This window comes from Pyxicephalus adspersus, chromosome 2 (assembly GCF_032062135.1).
Source record: "Pyxicephalus adspersus chromosome 2, UCB_Pads_2.0, whole genome shotgun sequence".
Lineage (NCBI taxonomy): Eukaryota > Metazoa > Chordata > Amphibia > Anura > Pyxicephalidae > Pyxicephalus > Pyxicephalus adspersus.
Window position 1 is genome coordinate 145,108,837 of NC_092859.1, and position 6,000 is coordinate 145,114,836.

Here is a 6,000-nt window from a genome sequence, read left to right on the forward strand (position 1 = left end):
CCGTAGATGGAGTTTTATGGGTAGCTTCAAACAACCGTAGGTGAAAGATTTTGGGGGAGAAAGTATTTGGACAAAAGCTGTCCTGGCATATTTTTACCCCTGCGGTAAGCCATTGCTAAAACCATTAACCATGTCACTTGTTTTTCCATGCCACTATCCAACACTATCAAATGGATTTTCCATTTCCAACTATTTGGGTGACACAATGAAAAATTATAATTGATCACACAATCTAGAAGGGTTTCTCAACCAAAGTTGCTTGGAACCCCCGGGGTTCTTCCAGAGTTTGCCATGGACTCCTTGAGCAATGAACAATTTGTACTTTTCAGATCAGTCATTCACACCAATTACCTTATTGGTTATCTGAAGAGGTGAAATTCTTCCCAATGGCCAGCAATGTAAGAGTCATTCTTTCCACTGACCACCACACTAATGTATTGTTAGCTGTGAATATAGTAATTATAGGAGGGGTTCCTTAATCAAAAAATCTGGAGTTTTATAACATAGCAAGTGGTAATTCTAATAAAAGAACTAAGCTCAACTGGTCAAAGCACACCATTTTAGTGCTCATGCAATGTATTTTAACATTTGTCCTAGCACTGTCCTCCTGAACTCAGTGATCATTTTTTTTCAGGTTGAGTGATACTTAGATGGCATATGAGCCATCAAGCCATCCAAAGTATCCAGTAGAATATTGTAATAATATTATTAATTATATTGTTAATTATATTGTTACCAGAAGAGCTTACAATCTAAGTGGTGAGGGATCTCCCATGGGTCCCTAGATAGGAAACATTTATTCTCCCAAGAACATAAGTAAAGTCACTTTTGTGAAAGGCTAATATGTATACCCAAAGATAACTGATCATGGTTCAGTATATAGGCACTGCTATATGTTTATAAATAATTACATTGCTGGCATACGAGTCCCCTACATTAATTACATATAGCAATTACTCATTCCCCTTCAGATCATTTACGATTATCTGTATCAACTAAATTTATATGAAAATCAATATTCTAAGTTATCATTTCTTGTGTGCTGAAATTTGCCCTGTATGATTATCCACCAAAGGGCTACATATGTCTTCTAGTTGATTGATAGGACACAAGAGCAATATCATATTCAACAATTTTTCTTGTTCCACTCTAGGATGAAGGTGTACAATAACAAAATTTATGTATCATTATTCAGGAAAAAATGGGGAAAAATCTAACATCGGCATGGGATTTGTTGTGAATGCATAATGTACCTTGTGTATCTACACCGGGGCCTTATTTTTATTTTACTGTACAGGGTTAATGTGATCTGAGTTTTACTTCACTTTGGCTCATTTTGTACCTAGAATTCTTTTCATTTCTTCAGATATGTGTACTGGTCACTACATGAGTACTATTCTCTGCAGCATTCAGTACAAACTGCTCTACTGGTAAAAAAGGGTGATCTGTACTCTTAACTCCCTTGAGAACAAAAGTCTTTCAACCGGACTCATAAACTAATATGATCATCCAGACCACTCCTCCTTATCTGTGGTGCCCTGGCCTCCTCTTTCAGCTATTCACTTTTTGTCTTGTAAATTATTTAGCCTTAGACCTATGTGTGTGCATTTTTAGGGTAGTCTGTATGCAAATGTATTAGTCTGCTCAGGAATGCCTATGGGCTGATACAGTGTGTGATAGGCATTACTGTGAGCTGCAATATTCCCTGTTGTTACTGAAGTTTACTAATATGCTATCATGGTGTCGATTTTGCATGGACTTCTGCCAAACTTATGATGAGTGGCCACACAAAGCCGTGGCTGTACAAACACAATACAAAGGTTATCAGGTTTGTGACTTATTGTGCTGTTAACAGTGGCAGAAAAGGACTGATAACAAAGGTTAGTGAAAAACAGGAATCAAGCTCAGCATGGATGGTGGGAGTAATCATTAATTTGTAACAATTTGAAAAAATTGTTTTGATTTTGGTTCTGATTACAGATCATTTTTTAGACTTTGGACCCCTCCTGGGTCACAAGGATAGACATTTTACAGCCCCTGTAATGATGCATTGGTTAAGAAGAGAGATTACACAGATTAAGGGTAGGTATATTACAATATTTCTCTTTTTGATTGAATATTATTGATGTTTTATTTACTTAGATGTGCCAACTACTCCTGAGGAAGCAGTAATATATACTGCGAAATGTGTGGAGAAATTCAATCAAGCCTCCCCAAAAATAGGATATATAACAATCATTTTAAAAGACATCATATATCTGTTTACATACTGTTTTTGTATCATCCTTATTGGACTGGTTGAATTTGGGTACATATGCAAAATTTATCTACTATATTGAAGTATCAATTAGTCTAAAGAGGGAGCCTTCTTTTCAAATAAGTAAAATAAAATTGTATTGTCTTTTAATAATTTTTGATGAAATGTGCCAATGAAACATCCCAATTTAAAAGATTAGTTGTTCTCATTACTAAACCCCTTTTTATATTGATATATATAGGATTGGCTTTCTGTAATATCATATACCACTGAATATCCTTTTCTTATTCAGGATTAAAGTTATTTAAAGAGTACTAAATGGTGGGTAGAAGAGTTTGAGGATACTTTAAAGGCACAGACTAAAGTTAAGGTTTAAGTCAATGCAAGTCACAATAGAAGCAGTCCAAACTAATCAGAAACGAATCTCCAACTGAATAAAATATTAACTATAATATATTTTCTCTGACAGTATCTGAAAGAATGTTGTGTTTGACATCTGAATCTGAATTCACAAAACACTTATACCCCCAAATATGATTTTCAGAGACTAGTCACATTAAATCTGACAAATTCAAGGAGATGTGATTTATACAAAGGCTCCAATTCTATTCTCTGCATGGTAGCACTTTTATTGAAATACATTAGTGAATAACTGTTATATAATTCACAATATAAAGAATTACCTAAGAATAATTAATACAAAAAAAAGAGACAAGTGATGAGCTGGAAACAGTAAAAAGTAAAATAAGCTCTGTCACTTGAATCATATTACCTTGTAGTACCTCTCATTACATCAACTTGTAAAAAGGTTTAGGTTTTATTTCTTTATTTAAAGCTGTGGGTTGTTATGATTTTGCAAATCTTTGCACTTGTTTACTTCAAGTTAATCAGCTTTGTGTCTAGAGAGTTTACCAACTCCCTATTTGGCTTAGTCTTACGTCTTATTATACAGGCTGCCATGTTATGCGAGTTTTAAAATCATTCAAAAAAGTATTTATTAAAATACCTAATATATGACTAGTTTTCTGCAAAATACCAGCAGTCTATTTTTTTTTATTTTTTATTTTATTTCCTTTGTATTGGTGAGGTTTACCTGTATTATACCATTCATTTCCTTCCGGAAAATACATTTTAAGAAAAAATAAAATATTATTACCAAGAAATAAATGTTCCCTTTTAGGTAAATTACTGTTGGTTATTTAAGCTGTGCAGATGTCATAATTTATATAGTTCAACATTCAGCACAGGCATAGTGGCCTATGATGGCATTTTAACCTCACAATACCTTATACCTTAAGTATATTTATATGCAATTGGGAGAGAAATTGCAGCAGGGCAGCCTATATGCACAATAAAGGATGAGAAGTTTGCACTTTCAAGAAAATGTTAACAATGGCTAACATACTTCTTTCCTTATGGTTTTCTTTTTAGTTTTTGCGGCTAATAGAATTGAATGCTGGTAGTATACCTGTAGTTTCCTCCTTCAAAACAGATCTAAAATTTTGCCTTCTAAAACTGCAGTCAGGCAATATTTTTATCCTGCATGTCTCAGTCTTCCTTTGAAAGTAACCTTAATTGCACCTGCACAGCTCAATGGAGGAAGCTGAGATATGTCGGGTATCCCTGCACCTTCAGGTATTTATTAATCTCTCACGTGCACACGCGGAAATTATTTCATGTCAAACTGGCCAATCAAGATAGTCGAAGATCCAACACACAGACGAGGAGTGGAATAAATTGGAATGGACAATATTGCACAAGGGGCATCAACTCTTCTGTCTGCAATAATGAATCTGCCTGGTCACAATTGTTTTAAATTTTTTTCCATTTAGTTCTGCTTAACTATGTCCCTACTTTAAAACAGCTGTAGTTTATTAGGTATATATATATATATATATATATATATATATATATATATATATATATACATACTAATAGACTAATAGTGATATTTAGGGAAAAAGACTATACCTTAAATACAAAATCAGTTCCCAAGCTCCAATCAAGTGATTGTGCAATTGAGCCTCGTAGTAACAGGGAAAATCAGCTCTAAAATGTGTTTTGTTTGTTATGAGTTCTTTCTTTTCCTTACATAGTTTTTTTTTATTTTGCACACACCCTCTAACTTTGTATCTACCAAAAACTAAAACATTGCACTTTTAGAAAAAACATTATTACTTCAAATTTAGTTTAGAATGGAAGAAAAGGTGCAGAATCCAGGTAAAGGTACACTTATTCTCTAATATAGGCCCTAATTCATCAATGAAATCCGCGCTCGCTGGTCGCGCGTACTTTCGCGCTTCCAGCGTGTGTGCCATTAGAAAGAATGATTTTTTAGGGGAACAGTGACTTTTAATGCAAGCTCGCCAGTGTAAAGCTGCCGGAGATGCGCGGCTCTGGCCGCGAGCTTTTTCAGTTGCTGAATTGCGCGACGGCGTACGATTTCGGATCGCGAATACGAATGCGTGAGCGAGCGTCCGATTCTGCTTGATGAATTAGGACCATAATGTCTGCACAAATGCTTTTTTTCCCCCCTTGTTTCTGCAGCATTTGCTATTAGTTGGGAAAATGTTTTCAATATTGGACCAGATCCATTCCAAATTTGTTGGATCACCAAGTTTTTCTCGTAGACTACCCCATCTTTGGAGAGCTTTATTAAATTAGCCCCACTGTAAAGTTGGTGATTGTTGGGCAAAACAGAAAAATACTCAGACAGAATTCAAAAGTAAATAATTCTAAACCTTTCATGCAAAACTAAAATAAATAATTTGACTGAAATTGAGCTTTACACTCATTGCTATTATAATTATAACACCAAGGATTATATACTGAAATTTCACAGAGGAATCCTGTAAACTTCTGTAAATCTTCTGTAAACTTCTACAGTCATACTATGACTAAAAAAATGACAGACTGCACACCATAAATCCATGTAAAGCTCAAAAAATGTACTGGTCCTAGGCAAAGATGGTTTAAGTCAAAGAGGGACCCTTGGCAAAAAAAAGGGTTAGCCCATAATAATCAGCATTCCAACACCCTGCACACACAATTAGAGCCCAAGAGAATGTGGGGGCACTGGGGTATGTCCATTTTCCCCAACCCTAAAAACGGTCCTGGTCCCAGAACAACCAAGAGGATCACAGATCACGCATATTTAGAAACATTTACACCCTAGCAAAGCTACATCAGCATTACAATTAAGCTTCACCAACGTTAGAAACCCACCCAAGTGTGCTTTTTCTGTGATTACTTTGGTTCACCTGAGACCAAAAACTTTTTGAGCTTGACACAAATTCATGGTGTGCTGCCTGTCATTTTTCTTTGTACAGACAGAACCTGTAATCAAGCCTTCACCCTCTGTTGGTGATGATGATGATGCCTAGTGTAGCAGTTCATCTGTTTTGTCACACCATATATTATGATATGGGATATATTAAACACGCAGGATGGTTGCTAAAAGGTATTTGCAGTTTAATTTGTTTGGCTCTCTTTTTCAAAAAGAAATACCTAAACCACAAAAATATTTATCATTGCATGAAAGTTTTTTTTTAACTGATATACAAGTAAAAAGTGTAGAAAAAAATATAAAATGAATGAATAATAAAATTAAGTAATTAATTGATTATGGGGGTGGGCAAATTTTAAACAAAATAAGAAAATCTTACTCTGTAGAAATAAAAGTACATGTTTTTTTTAAAGCCTTGTAAGTAATTACTGGTCCCCCACCCAACATATTTTTTTTT